We start from the raw sequence: 17,927 nt of genomic DNA, 5'->3' as shown, positions 1-17,927 counted from the left end.
GCTACCTGATAATAGAGAGTTACAGTAATCCAGCCTTGAGGTAACAAAAGCGTGGACCAATTTTTCTGCATCTTTTCGGGTCAGGATCGGCCTAATTTTCGCAATATTACGCAGATGAAAAAATGCAGTCCGTGAGGTTTGTTTTAAATGAGAATTAAAAGACAACTCTTGATCAAATATTACTCCGAGGTTTCTTACGGTAGTGCTAGAGGCCAGAGCAATGCCATCTAGAGAAACTATGTCATCAGATAAAGAGTCTCGGAGTTGTTTGGGGCCAAGAACAATAACTTCAGTTTTGTCTGAATTTAACATCAGGAAATTGGTGCTCATCCCAGTTTTTATGTCTTTAAGGCAGTTATGGAGTTTAGTTAATTGATTACTTTCTTCTGGCTTCATCAATAAATACAACTGAGTATCATCCGCATAACAATGGAAATTTATAGAGTGATTTCTAATGATGTTACCTAGAGGAAGCATATATAGAGTAAATAGGTTTGGTCCGAGCACAGAACCTTGCGGAACTCCAAAACAAACTTTGGTACGTAAGGACGATTCATTATGAACGTGAACAAACTGAAAACGATCAGATAAATAAGATTTAAACCAGCTTAGTGCAGAACCTTTTAGGCCAATTAAGTGATCCAGTCTCTGCAGTAGAATTTGATGGTCAATTGTGTCAAAAGACAATGACACAAGCTCCTGTTATATTTTATCATCAATTTGTCCAAAGGAAAAAAAAAGGTATTCAATACGTGAATAAAAACTCTCCAGCAATACAGTGAAATATTATCTTATACTGCAATGCAAATATGTATGTTGACACATCACATAAAGGCTAAGAAAAAGTTTATTATCTCATGTGAAATTTTAAACAACATGTGGACAGCATTTTGAGACTAACGGTGATAGTGGCATAAACACAAAAAATAAACAAAAAGACACAATTTAATTAATTTGCAACCATCCATTTTTTTATTCTAAAAAGTATGTTTCAATGTTACCATTAAATATTCTTTTATTTATATCAAATATTTATAAATAACATTTCTATTTATTCACATCAGGATTGCAGGTATGGTGCTAAAGTGACTCTAAAACCCTGTTTCCACCAAGCAGTCCAGTGGGGCTCAGTTCAGTTCAGTATGCATTTTCTCTGTTTCCACTGTGAAAAGTTGTGGATGGTACCAATAGAACCGTTGCCTACTGTCCCCATTTTTGGTCACCCCTCTGTTTTCGGGTACCTAGCACATAGATCTGGTACTAAAAGGTGGAGCTAGAAACACTGCAGGGTCTAGGTACCATGTCTGAATGTTGTAGACAGTGAACAGCTAAAGCTGGAGTAGGCAGCTTTATTTTGGCTGTACTGGGCCAAACTCCCATAATAAACATTGAGCATAACTTGGCTCTGTTTTCAAGATGAAGATAATCTAGACTGTGATGAGAGAGGGGGTGGTCATATTGGATGATCTACGAATGCAGATGTGCGTGCACATCCCTTGAGTGAAAGCCTGATTCAATGGTGGAGAATCATGCAGATAAAGTTTCTATTACAGCTTTGGCAGCAACTGCCTACACTGCAAGGCAACATAAAAAAACAGGAAGACGGACTTATCAAAAAGATAACAATATCTGCAACGTGTTTCAGAGATGGACAGAATATGTTGCAAATAGTTTAGCCTTCTGCTAACCAGAGCCAAAGGCTCATAGCCATAGCCTCAATTAGCTAATATTGGCTAGAGCCTCATATCACAGTGTGTTGTCTGTCTCACTCTCTGTGGCTTCAGACCACCTTGCTAGAGGCCGTACCAACCTGAATCCAGCCAGCATGAACAACATGTTTTCACTCTGACCTCGTCACATGTGGACGTTTGGTCATGGACTTTCCACATCCAGATATGACGTGCAAGGGACCCTGGATGCGTTAGCTGCGTTAGCGTTCTGGGACGCTGTGTCAACTTCAGCCTGTTACACGTATCGTCTGATCTCAAAATACTCTTCTGTTTTCACAGGAAATGTATCATTTGTAAACAGTGTCTTTCAAAATTAACACACTATGTATGTATGACACCGCAAATTGATGGGGTTTTTTTCACCCTCAACAACTAACACGCGTGGTTATGTTTTGCCAACACGCACACACACTTAAAGTTCATTTATACTTCTGCATTGAATCAACGCCGTAGCTACGGCGTAGGCTCCATGTCGACATAGAGCCTACGCCATAGCCTGACGTGCACCTCCCTTGAATTGTTACTACCGTCTCGGTGACATAGACCTCCTGACTGTTTCTGTATACTGACACCATTTCCCTCAGTGGAAACGAAGCTTTTATTTACTTTTATTTCACATGTAAGAAACAATAAATTGTGAAGACAATGAGGCCTCCATTAAAATAGCATTTTAAGTCTTGTGTGTGATTTATCCTTCAGGGATTTATACTTAGGGATTTATCCTGGCTTCATATGAACAGAGGAAACCTCTGTTCATCGCTAGGCTAATTTATACAATGTAAAATGCCGTAGCCTTGCGCTAATAATGTTAGCATTTTGTATTTCTTTGGATACGTGTTTAGTATGAAAGTTGTTTTGTCGGTAAAACTTGTGAGTAAAAATGGAGCCAAATTGTGTGCCGTTACCTTTGTTAAATGTTGCTGTTGTCCCAGCACAATAGTGATTTCAAGCCGATTCAGAACTGTTGAGACGAGAAGCACTTTGCTTTGTCACCCCATTTCTGGGGCACAATACCAATGCTAATGAGAAGCTGCTCAAGAACTGAGGGAGGTGATGGAATGGGAGCCTGCTGTTAATATTTGACACCTCAGCTCCCCCCTAGATATCCTCAACCAATTCCAGTCTATAAAGGCAGAGTTTCCCATACTTTCTTAAATCCTGGTCTGCAAATAGAAAAACACATGACACACATTTGTTAAGATTTTGACTAGTGCAGATCTTTTTTGTGATTATAAATGAATTAGTGCAGAATGATTTCACTATTTACTCTATGTTTTGAGATGTCTTGAAATTATTTTGTAGCTCCAACCCCCTGGTGGGATACCACTGATTGAAAAATTAATTATCCATTAATTATCCAGCGATATAGTCCTTCCATATGAGCATGCAGAATACCCTACAACTCCTCAGCGTATAGGATGTAAAATCCATCACAAAATTAGCTGACAAAAAAATCTCACATCAAGGTCCTTAGCTGTTCTGGACCTTTCACCAAAGCACATGTTGCTCATCAGCAGATGAAGTCATCGAGCTGTCACCTCATGTTCAATTTCCATTTTTTCTGACCACTTTAAGAATTTAGTGTGATTAGCTTAAATGGTGAGGTTCAACGTTCATTCTTGACATTTAAATCAAAAGTTGTGTAGCTTTTCCCCATATCATGAAACCCTTAAATTCATTCAAATTTCTGGTGTAAAATTCTCCCTAAGCTTTTAGGACCAGATGAAATAAAGTGCTACTGAATTTAATTAAGAGCTTGGTGTTTTTATGTGGAATTGCACAAGTCCACAAATATCCCCATCACCGATATTTGTTGTTTGGTATTAGGCGTTAGCCAGCTGCTTAGAGGCGATTACCCGTATGCCTTTTAATGAGAGGAAGAAAAGCTTAGTCTGCCCTAACCCAGAGAGCGACAGGGACAGACAGGGCTTAGTGATCGCTCTGCCGGTCACTGTGCTGTAGCTGCAGGGCTGCAGACACAGACATTGGGTCACGGTAAACAGCGGGTCACAGGATACAGTGTATCCTGTCTGCAGACTGCTTTATCACACCCTGACCCCATATACACATGCATGCATACTCTAGCTGTCTGATGCATCCTGTATGCAAATCACAGTAATGCCTTGTTAACAGATCATGTATGGCTGGTTCTACTTCAGTAGTCAGACAAAAACTACTCCACAGCAATGCTAATAAACTCCCTCTTATGTCATTTATTCCTGTAATGGACTCTTTAAAGCTGCATTAATTGATATCTATGTATATCCTCTAATAAATCTTTCAAAAGCAGGAACAATTTTGATAAACCCACTGTAAGGTACCTGTACAACAACAAACAGCAGACTGACAAAGTTAGCTGCTAGTGAACACAGTGGAGCATTAAGCAGCTTAAGAGCTACACATTTTTTCAGGAGTTAGTGGAGACAAGTAGTTTCACCAATACTGATTTTTACCAGCTGCCAGGTTTTATACAATAGTCAACTAGTAAGTGAGATGCAGAGAGAGGAGTTCTAGGTAGCTTTGAAAATTGTATTTTGCAACAATGCAGAAAGTTAAACCATTCTATTGTGAATTATCACATTATGTAGGATCACAGCTTATACACATCAAAAATCTGACATCCCACCCGCAGGCCCTTGTAAGATTTTATTTGATAATTATGATATGTAAACAACTGCTGTATTGTTATTTTACCATGGTGAATATGATAATTTGGAGTCTACCTTGTATGCAGTTATAACTTTACAGTTAAACTACATACATTGTAAAGTTACAACAGTAGAGCTCTCCAGGTTGACCTCCGTCTCTGGTGAGCTGGTGAATGGCATTTTGTTTTATTTCCAAGGCAATGGATATGTGAGATAGAGGGTCAAAGTTCAGGGCATAATGTTATGAGACAGTAGTATGTCTCTATTGTGTGCAGACTGCATGCAACAGAATGTACTTTACTGAAGTAAAAAGAAAAAGTATGCGATTTGGAACACACCCATTGCTGACTCTTAGCTGTCAAAATGGTGGCTGAACTCTGACCTTCTGATTGACACTTCACTTGAGCCAATAGGAGCTTCCATACTGACAGTCTGAGCTTCAGTAGGCAGAGAGGGCCTTTGTTGAGGGAAGTGCCCCTCTACTTCCTTTGGCCTCAAAGCCTATCAATAGCCTGTGGTACCAATAGCCGTTATTGTTTAACATTGCCCGGCGGCATCAGGGAAAAACACAGCGGGACGACAGTGAAATTTAAGGCAGCTGAAGTCTGAGTAGGGCAGGCAGGAGGGGTGGTGGATGGGTCCAACAACCGCCGGCTTTCAGGCAGGTGTTCAAATCCCCTAAGATTGTAAAGCCCAACCCTGTTCTTTTTTTTGTAAACACAGCCACGTCTGTGTGTTGGCTAATCATAACCATGTGCATGTGTTGTTGGAGGAAAAAAAAAGAAGTAAATTTGTGGTGATGTACCAATGTCAATTTGTAGTTATTTTGAAAGAGACTGTATGCAAATGGTACTTTTCTTGTGAAAACGCAGGTGTATTTTGAAAACAAACAATGCATGTAATAGGAACTTGACTTGAACTTGACACAGCGTCCCAGAAAGTCAGCAACCAATGCACCCAGGATACCTCGCATGTTGTATGCGGACATGGAAAATCCATTACCAAACCAGGGCTTGATGCTAACTTTTTTCCCAAGGAGCACATGTTGAAAAAGTAAGGAGCGCACAAAGAACTTTAGGGGCACAATGTAATTTGATCAAATAATGTGTTTTCCATAATAAACGTGATGCAAATAGACATTTACAAGCAAAATGATTTAATGAATTTGTATACAAAATGTACAGAAAGGTAAAATCATCAAGTTTTGAAAAAGTATTGCAATTTAATTTTGTCTTTAATGTTATTATCTTATATATATTATCTTTGCAATATGATTATCTTACAGTAGGCTATATAATGTTATTACTATCCTAAAACATTCTCCAGGTCCTCTGAAACTCTGCAGGACTTATTTCCACCCTGCCCAGCAGCGGTACCATGGCAAACAGTCCGTAACTGCGGGGAGAACGGAGCCTCTTTTCCCAGTCCCTCTTCTCCGCCACACTTTGACTTATTCCCACCCAGCCGACAGCCTGGCCGTGGAGAACGATCCCTAACTGCATCAATAAGTGATTAACATAGGGGGGGATCAAAATAAAATAAATAAATAAATAAATAAGATAAAAATCAACCAGCCACCCTCCTCCCCCGAAAGTCCCTTCATAAGTAAAGAACAGTCCCGAAAGTGCGGTGAGGTTTGTGGACCGTTACCTGGCTGCCACAAGAGAGAAATGTGAATGGCTCGTTTCTCCTCTGACACGCTACATACCTGTGTGCCGCCACGCCTCAGTTGTCCAGGTACTACTGGGCAGTCATGACGCCAACGAAAGAGGAAATTACTGGACCTGGAGTCGGACTTCTCTGTCGTGGTAAGCCGTTATCTTGCGCACTATGATCCTCCGCCGTATTACTGTCTGACCCCCGTTCAACCCACAACCGCCGTGATAATAGGGGCGCCCCAGCACCCACTCCACTAACTTGACGTGGAAATGAGCGGTAGTCTAGAAAACTGGAGAGTTTTTTGTTGTTGTTGTTTGTTTGTTTTGGGTTTTTTTGGAGGGTGCTCGTGTGCCCTCACATAGATTGCACCCTGGGCAGTCGCCCACATTGTCCATAGCAAAAACTGTCCCTGCCTCCGCCACACTTTGACTTATTTCCACCCTGCCGACAGTGGGACTTTTGGCCGAGATCCACCGGGCACGTCAGCGGCGCGACACGTCTGCAGCGCGAGTCTCGTAGCAGCTCGCCCCCCTGTTAATCAATTACAGCGGCTCCACCGGCAACGGGAGCGGCGCGACAACTCTCTATTTTAGGATGCTCTTCTATTTTTGTCGGGCTACGCTCCCTATACGCGACCCTCCAGCAGATAAAAACTACATGAAATAGTGTGCTAAATGAGCACAATGTGTTTTTAAATGAATAAACCATTATCAGAGGTGATACGTGATGATTTTTTTTTCATGCATTTACCCATGTTTATCCGTGACATTGTGTAGGCTAAATGTCCGTGGCGGACATTTGAAAGCGAGTAGATGACAAACAGTACAGTAAACTTGTAGATAACTCAAATATATGTAATAACTTAGGTGGAAAATGCTTTAACATTTCATGCAGCCTACATGCAGCCTCTCGGCTCGGCTTCTCTACGTGTCACTTCTGTACGCAGTCAGTGGAGCTGAATACGCCGCGACGCTACGCTGTGGACCCCGGCCGTTATATTCATTATGCCGACAGTGGCTTGGAAAACCGCCCATAACCGTGTCACACAGGGAAGAGGGAAGAGGGAAGGCGGCTGGAGTTCCTTCAATATTTGCAGTTAGATTATCATATTTTTTTATTGACAAAAATATAGGCTGCTTCGGCTGATTTCTTTATGCGCACATGTGCCCCTAAATATTTTTTACAGTTTGCACACACCTATTTTTAGTCGCAAATGCGAGTGAAACGCTCGCACTGTCAAGCCCTGCCAAACGCTTGGTATGTGACGAGGTCAGAGTGTGTTGACATCAACAGTAAATCCAGTGTGCTAGTCAATAATGCAGTGCTTGCTGTCAATGCTCGCTTGTCATTGTCTAGCTCGGCCTGCATTTAATAATGTAGGATTGGATCTTCAAAGCTCTTTTGTGTCATCTTTTGACTCTGTCCCTGCAGTTTATAGAACCATTATAAACTGCCTCGAGAACCTGATATGGACAGTGAAGAAAAGAGGACCAGCAGCTTGTGAAAAGTCACAGTATACCAAGGATAAAATGTAGAACTGCCGGTACTGATCAGCTGGGAGTATAACTATTTGGCCACTTTATCAGGAATATTATGGAATAAACCTTGGGAAGAGCAACTGAGGAGGGATCCCTCCTCCAGGATGGACAGATGCTCAATAGATGTTTTGACAGACCACCACAATAAAATTACAGTACAAACAATTAATATGACAAAATGATACACTGGATCTGGTATTGGACTAACATTCACCATGTGGAACCAAAAACTGATAATAATAATAATAATAATAATAACAGTAGTAATAATAATAATAATAATAACAATAATAATAATAAGAAGAAGAATAGCTAACATGTGGTTAGCACTTTTTGCCTCACAACAAGAGGGTTACAGGTTCCAACCGTGTCAGTGTGGGTTTTCTCTGGGTTCAGTCCAAAGACGTGAAGGTCAGCTGATGACTCTAAATTGCCACAAAGTGTTAATGTGAGCATGAATGGTTGTTTCTATAGCCCTTTTTACACAGAGACAGTTCCCACCCCTCTGCACTTCTGTTATCTGCCTCACTCACTACCTGCCAGGAGGAAAAGGCGTGGATGAAGTTAAATTTCTTACAACTTAACAGCTCCAAGACTGAAGCCATCCTTGTTGGCACCCCACACCAGGTCAGATCATCCACCCTCACCAGCATCTCTTTCTCCGTTGAGAACATCCCTTGTCTAATTCAGTTACCAACCTCGGCATTAAAATGGACCCCCATCTTACATTCGAGACCCACATTAAACACCTACGCAAGACTTCTTTTTACCACCTCAGGAACATTGCAAAACTCCGTCCACCACTCAACCTGGCAGATGCTGAAAAGCTCGTCCACACCTTTGTCTCCTCCAGCTTGGACTACTGTAATGCACTTCTCATCGGGATCCCTAGTAAAAGCATCCAGAGGCTTCAATACATCCGGAACAGCCCTGCTAGGATCCTGATGAGGGCGCGCAAGCATGACCATCACACCTATCCTCAAATCACTCCACTGGCTGCCTGATGAACACAGAATTCAATACAAGGTCTCCCCCCTCACACATCAGTGCGTTCATGGATATGTTCCATTCTATCTCAAAGAACTCCTCACTCCTCAGACTTCCTCACACACCCGCTGCATTGCCAACCTCTTTTTTTAGGGAGTTTTTCCTTATCCGCTGTGAGGGTCTTAAGGACAGAGGGATGTCGTATGCTGTAAAGCCCTGTGAGGCAAATTGTGATTTGTGATATTGGGCTTTATAAATAAAATTGATTGATTGATTGATTGAACTCCCCCAGGACCAGACTCCACAGCATGGGAGACCGGGCCTTCTGCTTGGCTGCTCCCACACTGTTAGACAGATCTGTAATATAAACAGTTATTTACCACATATCAGCCAGTATAATAGCCTACTGTAAATCCTCTTTGTAGTAAATTACTGTAATTTGCATTGCATCATGGTAAGTTTTAGTGGGAACATCCACAATATACAGTACTGTACTATGTTTTTTAAAAATGATGTATGATACTGTATTTTTTTAACGGCTGCTTTTAGCGCGTTTTACCGCGTTTTACCAGACCCCTTCATTTTTTCGTTGTGTGTGGAACCAACATATACCGAGGGAGCCAATTCAGTGACGGACACCGTTTGAGAAGACCCCCCCATGGATCCGTGAGATGCGTGTGAGACCACCAACGATGCAAGCAGGTAAGAAGGAGAAGCATAAAAGGGTAACCAGCCACAACAGTGCAGTGCATTGTTGAAGAATTTCAGGAGGCCCATAGCAGTGGAATGAAGCATGTGCTTAAAAAGGTAGAGGAGAGACTGAAAGGGTTAAACATCACTAATGATGAAATCCAGAAAATAGTTACAGAACTTGAACAAGAGGATCTGTTAACTATTTACAATAAAGGTATTTTGAGATCAGACAGAACCAGGAAAACATATTTCAAAGAAAAATTTGAATATGTTGCACCCGTTCAGATGTACCTTGGAACAGACAAGACTGGTAAAGAGCGCATTTATCAGTATGTACCCGTAAAGGATACGCTTGCTGCCTTGTTTAAGCAGTCCAATGTGAAAGACCAGTATGCACAGTCTAAATTACATGTGCACAGTGATATGGTTCTAAATGATGTTAATGATGGCAAATACTTCAAACAAAATGCTCTTTTACAAGGATCATCACATTCTCTGTCAGTCATTCTGTACATGGATGCCTTTGAGGTGGTTAACCCCCTAGGCTCTGGCAAGAGAAAACACAAAATCATGGCCATGTACATGACACTTGGGGAAATATTACCACATAACTGTTCCACTGTTGACGCAGCGCAGCTTGTTTTGCTTTGCAGAGAGGAAGATTTTAAGTCTTTTGGTCAGAACAAAGTATTTTCCCACCTTATTGCTGATCTAAAAGACTTGGAGGATTCAGGTTTTCAGTTGGAAGACAGGAGCCAACTTATGGCATCACTGATTGCCATATGTGGTGACAACCTTGGTTCACATGGTGTTGGTGGATTCACAGAAAATTTTAGCTCGAGCAAACACTTTTGCAGGTACTGCCTGATTGACAGAGAGACATTTGTCAGTTCGCCATTGGTACTTGGCCCACAAAGAACACCAGCAAATTATAATGACAGTGTTCAACAACTGACCCCAGAACACAACATCATAGATGGAATCAAATTTGATTCATGTTTCAACTCTCTGAAGTCTTTTCATGTCTGCTCTAGCCTTCCTCCGTGTCTTGGGCATGATCTTTTTGAGGGAGTAGTGGCGAATGATTTGGCTCTCTATATTGAACATTTGGAAAAAGTTGAAAAACAACTTACCTATGACCAGATAAATCGGGCCATCTCACAGACAAAACTCCTGGGCAGTGACTCACACAACAAACCATGTGAGATAAAGGAAAAGGCTAAAAAACTCAGTGGTTCTGCCACACAAAATTGGTGTCTGTTACGACTCTTACCACTTTATGTCAGTCAGTGGATCAAAAACCCTATTGACAGTGAGGCCTGGCAATTGTGCCTGAAACTAAGGGAAATTGCGGAGTTGATTTGTGCTACAAAAATTCATCAGAATGAGGTGGCATATCTGAAAGTTTTGCTAGAGGAATATGTGTATTTATGGAAAAGCATGTTTCCTGACTCCCCTCTCAAACCAAAGCATCACTACATTTTGCATTATCCTGACCTTATCCTAAAATTTGGGCCACTAATATGCTTGTGGACTCTGAGGTTTGAGAGCAAGCACTGCTACTTTAAAGACTGTGCAAGAAAGCTTCACAATTTTATTCACTTAAGTAAAACACTGGCTGAAAGACACCAGCTTCTTCAGTCATACTTATGGCAAGGTCAGTTATTCCCAGCTCCCATTCAGATTGCAGGCAATGAAGCAAATGAAATTGATGAACAGTCATATAACAGGGATATACAGATGGTGTTAAGCACAGCTGATATTGACAGACATAAAACCTCAGAGGTTTCAGCAGTGACTTACAAAGGGACCAAGTACACCAAAGGCCTTGTTGTTGTTCTAGAGAACACTGGGGAAACACTGATTTTTGGGAAAATATGTCTGATACTTGCTGATGATAAAAGTGTGTGCTTTGTTGTTTTGGTGCATCACTCAGTTCTGTTAATTGATCTTGGTGTCTACTACTTGTTGTCAGATAATAAATATGCATATATTAATGCAGATAGCCTGCAGGACTATTATCCACTGCTGGTGTACAACATCTTGGACCTCCCTGCTGTTTCCTTGCATCACTCAGTGTGTTCTTCCTTTTAGGTATGGAGGCCGAATGCATTCAGGAACTTCGTAAAGTGATACCGGAATTGGAAAGTGAGAATTTCTTGGCCCTTGTTGAACATCTATCATCTGAACTTGGACTAACAAAGAAAGCGGACCTTGCCTTACTTGAGCCAGATGATTTGCAGCAGCATTTAAAGCCAATTCTACGCCGCAGACTTATCCAGGCCTTCAGGCCAGTAGGTGAGGGGAAATAAATCTAAGAGAATGTAAAATGGTGAAAATACTGTATGAGTCTAGATAGAGTTTTTTCTGATACTTCTATGGTTTGAGCTAATTAATAAATTGATTTTAACTACTATTAATGTTGTCTCTAAAGTTAAAATGGATAACAATAAGCAAGCATAACAATAGTTCAGCAGTTCTACTGATGCAGATGTTGTATTGTTTAAGAAAGAGGCAGATTTTAAGGTTCACTATAAAGCAATTTTAAGTTCTCTTTTATGTAAACTGTAAATACTGTGAATAACCAAAACTAATCCGTTAACGTATTTCTTCTTTTGTGCTGAATGGAGCAGTGGACACTGATCAGTCCATTATTCTCAGCACCATACCGGATGAACAAACGGCACTCTTCCCATCCTTGGACACACAACTGACACCTACACCTACACCTCCTCGTACCCAATCCCACTCCTCCAGATTTCCATCAACAAGACCACAAAACGCATGGATCAGCCAGTTTGAGATCCCATGGAACAAGATGCCTGCCTCACTCTTGAAGGCAACATTAACAGGGCAGAGGGCTAGACCTGAGGACAGAAGAGCCTGGAAGAGAACCGTGGTGAGTGCCATGCAGGAACACTGTCCAAATCCAAACAAGGCTGCCTGTGATGAAATCGCAAAATGATCGTGTCAAAATATCCTTCCACCTTTGCTGACATGACTGAGGAAGATGAACAGCTAGGAGTAGGGTATTATTCACTTGCAAAACAACTTAAGACTAGAGTTGAACACGTGAATCGCAATAATGTGAGTGAGAAAATACGAAGACCGAGGATAATGTCACAAACCAGTGATGATGGTAGCACCAAAACAGTGCGGTGTAAAGTTGACAGCTACGGCTGCATTAACTGGCAGCCAAAATGTGTCCCAGAAGGAGAGACTTCTGAGTCTTTAGAAGACAGAAGAAAAGATATAATGGCCATTTTCCAGTCTGCCGGCCCCAGAGCTGTGGACAGGCCAGATGTTGACGAGTCAATGAGGTTGACATACATCTATCAGCGTCACATGTTAAACTCCTGTCCTCCTCCGAGTATTAGTGTGATTGAAGAACACTGGCCTTTCCTCTTTACAAAAAGAGGACTCTGTGACCATTTCAAAGCTCTCACAGGTATTGATATCTGTGATCGAGTGGGGGAGGCTCTTCAATCCAAGGGGACGAGGATCATCAACTTCTTCCAAAGACAGACCCAGAACAGAGACATTCAGCGTCTTCTACAAGACATTGAGAGCAACACAACAGCCATGCAGCAGAGCCGGACCAGCATAGCTGCAGTGCTTCTTCTGATGAAGCACTTCCAGGAGCAAGAGGGCTCCATCTTTCTTTTGGCAGATGTAAGTATAGTGTAATGAATTACATTAAATGGCATCATATATATAGTGGGCCATGTGGTTCAATTGAGACTTATGGACCCCACTGTATTGTTGTTTTTAAGATGTGTTTTAAACCAGTTGTAATCCCAAGCTTTTTTGTGTGTTTTAAAGGCAACTGCGACAAAGCGATCGATTGAGACAGACATGACATTCCCATCCACACCAAGACTGATTATGCTTGGTAAGAGAAGACTTCCTTATGATTTTGAGGAAGTTTAGCATGTCCCGTATGCCTTGTCAAGATGTGCAATGTGCCTTTTTTGTCTTCAAGGGAACACATTTCTCTCGGCCACAAAATGGATGGTGAGCATCAAAGGGAGGGTGGCCTATGTTTTAGAGGAGCACCTGGGGTTTGCAGATGCCCTGTCAGTGTTTTTTGGATGCTTCTATGTTTTCAACATAGAATATCAGGAGCCTGCCTGTGCAACATTGGAACTCATACAACGGTAAGTGCTTTTCTCTTCTTTGCCACATGTTGCTGTTGATTCAAAGTTGATCTTTTTTTCATCTTCTCTGAGCCATGTAAATGTATTTTAATGTGTACCTTCAATGTTTTGTTTTTTCCCATCAATCTTCTCTGACCTTAAGATTCTTCATGAGGATCAATCCGGAGGAAGGCACAAAATGCACTGCAAAAACTGGAGTGAGTCGCAAGACAGGAGCAGTGGTGAAGAGGAAGGCGGAAGCCATCAATAGTCGAGTGGCCTCCTTCCTTCACCAGCTAACAGAGTTTGAGTGGAAGAACTTGGACTAGGTGAATTACCTTAGACTCCGAGTGGAAAGCTCTCTCCTTCCTGCAGCCTCTGCATGTTGCAGAAACATCTTCACAGAGCAGATGGGACAATGTGACAAGCAACGAGAAGAGCGCTCACTCTGTACCTATGTCTGGAGACCAGAATGCCTCAAAAAATAGTGAGTTGACAATAAAAATGAATGAAAAATGCTCTACTTGAAGAATCACATTCATCTGAGGGTTCTCTATATACACAGTTAACAATGAGTTAAAAGCATATGCTAATGTCTTAATATGTCATCTAAAAGATCCCTCCATTACACAGATTGTAATGTCAAGTTTATGTTATTATTGTTTGAGAGGGGAGTTGATGCACTTGTATAATTTTGTTTTATTGTGTGCACTGAAAGGTGAATATGTTCATATTTCAGTTTAGGACTTATGTCCTACTGTCTTGGCTTGGCAGTGAGCCATCATGAAGTTTATTTATCTGGTTTTAAATATTAATGTTTTAAATGAAATGGATGTGAATATTTTACATGTTTTTGCACATTCAAATGTTTTAAATAAAGAATTTATATTTTAAATAATTTCAGCAGTATGTTCTTTTTTTTAAAAAAAGTAGCAGACTGTATTACATAATTACAGTAACACCAAGTTACTGTATAAGTGAAATACAGTAATAGTACTGTAAAACTATATTACAGTAACTTACTGGCAACAGTGTTGCCAGTAAGTTACTGTAAAAACCCTCTGAAATGTCTAACAGTGCAGACTGTGGAATGCTCTCCCTGACCACCTGAGAGCACCGCAGCCTGTGGATGCTTTTAAACGCAACATAAAGACTTACCTTTTTACTAAAGCCTTTTGATGTATTTTATTTTGTTGTCTGTTTTTAACTCTTAGCATAGCATATCTGCACTGCCTTCTGTAGCACTTTGAGATTTGTTATTTTATGAAAAGTGTGTTGCAAATGAAATTTATTATTATTGTTATTTTAAGAGATAGCTCCGTGACAATGTCCTTTCTCGATGCCGCCTTTGCATTTTTAAACAGAACCAAATGTTTGCAGCATCGTACTGCTCCAGTGTGTGATTATACACTGCATCGCAGCTTTGCGAAATCATAAGATGTGTGACAGCATTATAGTACAGCAGATTAGCAGATAAATTGTGCACTTTTTGAAAAAAGCATGAAATTTCTACCATAGTTAGTACATACCATAAGGTTTATTTTCAGATGTGGAGGGAAGTCAGATTTGACCTCTGAGGCCCCGGAGATGTCAAATTCAAGATGGTCGCCAATAATATTCAAATATGCTTAACTTTGGAACCAAACACAGCAGAAAAACATTTTAGGTGTCATTTCCAACTAAATTTAGGGGGCCCATTCAGTTGATGATGCTTTTGAAATCACCAATATTCAAGAAAATGTATTTAGGTCAAAGTCATGGTCAAATTATGCAGACGGAGTGAGATAAAGGGTGCAAAAAGATGGTTTATTTCCAACATAATAACAGTAATGATAATGAATAATGATAATGGCTGAGTTAACTACCGTAGCTGCTGTTTATCTGTTGTGGACATCTGATTTGGATTGGAGACTCAAACGCCGCCGTTTCTGGGTTCACAATATCCTCCAGAAACACACAGCTGGGTGAATATCATCACCTCCTGCAAGAGCTGCGTCTGGATGACAGTCGTTTCAAGGCTGACGCTGGCCCAGTTTGAGGACCTGTTGGCCCGTATCGGTGCGAAGATCTCCCGCCTGGACACCCACTGCAGGCGCTCCATCCCAGCTGCAGAGTGCCTGTCCATCTGTCTCCGGTTAGTTGCTTATAATTTCTTTATGAAAATGAACGCTGATTGGATGTCGCTTGAAAAGTTAAACTTTTTCAACTTCAAGCGACACACGCGATGAGGTGATGGACACGTCATCGCTTCATCGCGTCGCTCTTATCGCCTGAAACGTATCTCCCGAAGCGACATTGCGTGATTTACATTGATTTTGAATGGAAACTTGTGGCGTTCATCGCGTCTATCGCGTTTGGTGTGAACGCACAGTTAGCGACCAAACGCTCACAGATCCAGCCGCGGCAGGCACATTAATATTACACTAAGCAAGGAGATATTGAAACAGTGCGCACCGTATATATTTGGATCTATTTTATACTTAAGATTTAATTTATTTATATTGTTTAGCATTAATTGGTGACAGAAAAGAACGAATTTCATTCTGCAGGGAAACACTTTGAATCTTGAATCCATGTTTTATGAAGACCCTATGTGCACTCAAAGCTGTGGCACAAGTTACGCACCGAAATAATAATAAGAAAAATAAGTATGAGAAATAACAAGTGTGTTCCTGTATGTGCTGTGCACATCAGGCACACAAATAAAATGAATCATCATGACCATCATTTATCATAATTTGTCCACACATATCCCACATCTGTATGAACACATGAGATAGTTTACCGCATCCGAAAAATGCGTCAAGGCACAACAGAAACACATCCACCCTCCAAACCTGCGACATTTCACAGATATCAGGCAACTGACAGGTGTAACTGAGCTCAGCTGGAACCACATCAATGGATGCTCCACCCGCTACTCTATATAAAGGCGTTGCCACATCACACGTGTGAGATGCCATGGCTGCTTTACAACATATTCTCGATGCTAACCAACAGCGTCGCCGTGTGCAAAGCCAAACCGTATATGTAAATGCATTTGTGCGTCAGCACTTCAGCCCACTCGACGTGCTGTCAGACTGAGCTGTCCAAATGAAGTACCGAGATACAACGTCTCATCAACTAGTGTCTCCACACATCCAGAGGGCAACCCGGTGCAATTTTGCCCTCAGGCCAGAGGTGCAATGCCTGGCTGCGCTGCGTTTTTATGCAGTGGGGAGCTTCCTGGACGTGGTGGGAGACAGCACCGGCCTCAGCGAGGCGTCTGTGTTTTTTTTGTTTATATATACTACATCTCCTTGATTCTCTTACCAAGACTACTACTTATTTAGTTGTAGTCTTGTTTTCATCATGAAAGGTCATTAACAAATATTTATCGTCTTAGTTTTTCATTAGAATTATTAGAACACACATACACATGAGCAGCAGGGAATTATTACATTAGGTAGCAGTACTGTGTGTGACTTATGCACTGATTAAGTGGTGGGTGATCCATTTGCCTAACATCGATTGTTTTAGCACCATGGTAGTGGACAGCTCCTGTTAAGAGCTTCTTAAAGAGCGATCTTAAGAGTAGAGGTGTAACGGTACACCAAAATCACGGTTCGGTATGTACCTCGGTACACAAGTCACGGTTCGGTATTTTTCGGTACAGTAAAGAAAAAAATAGACAACTATTAAATATCTTTTACTTATTGGTAACCTTATTAAAACATACCACCACAGCAGTTAACTCTTTTTACACAATTTTTGAATGAAACAAATATATATAAAATCCTGCTTTTTCACATTGTTTGAATGAAAATAGAAATATAAAAGTGAAAAATAAAATCCTGCTGTTTTTTAACACATTTTTTGAATGAAAAATATAAATATACATTTCTGCTTTAACAGTTTCATTCAATTAAAATAAAAAGTATAGTGCAGCTGGTCAGCTTTAAAGCCTGCTCAGATTCAGTTTTACTAGGAACTTACTTAGCTTTCCCACTTTGTTAAAGTGCAGTAAACAAAACATGCTTATATCTAAAGTGCAGCTTAAACAATTTTACTCAACTCCAATGGCGCTGGTTATTTCTTTAGCGCGATGGTCAGGGAAACGCTCTTTCTTTTTAAACGACGACGATATTGTAGTTTGCACCAGATTGCTTTTTCTAGTTGTGCCGGTTAACGTTCAAACTTGGGTGGTGTCGCTTTAGATGCGTTAGCATGTTAGACGTGTTTCCAAGTACATACCCGACCGCTGTTCTGCAGTGTTGGCACACTGCTTTTGTCTTGTCCACTTGTTTATTTCCATCTTCGTATTTTACCCTGAAACCAAAGTGTTCCCAAACGGAGGACTTAAGGTTTGCTGGTGGGTCTTCAGGTTCGTCAGGCTCACTTGCCATGTTGTCAAAATGCGAGAATGCGCTGCACAAAGTGAAAGCGAAGATTTACGGTCGGACTCGGTCCGTCACTCAATTATGTCAGTCGGGGAACTAGATATTTTAAATGGTTCGGCTCGCAAAAACGGAATTAAAATAAAATAAAATAAAAAAT

General features: G+C 41.0%; 1 pseudogene; it reads left to right on the top strand.

Annotated features, from left to right (window-relative positions):
* Window positions 1-9,254: 9,254 nt before the first annotated feature.
* Window positions 9,255-13,720, top strand: LOC125879068 (uncharacterized; annotated as a pseudogene).
* Window positions 13,721-17,927: the final 4,207 nt, after the last annotated feature.

Source organism: Epinephelus fuscoguttatus, linkage group LG2 (assembly GCF_011397635.1).
Source record: "Epinephelus fuscoguttatus linkage group LG2, E.fuscoguttatus.final_Chr_v1".
NCBI lineage: Eukaryota > Metazoa > Chordata > Actinopteri > Perciformes > Serranidae > Epinephelus > Epinephelus fuscoguttatus.
Note: the sequence above shows the minus strand (reverse complement) of the source record. Positions and strands in the feature narration are given on the sequence as shown.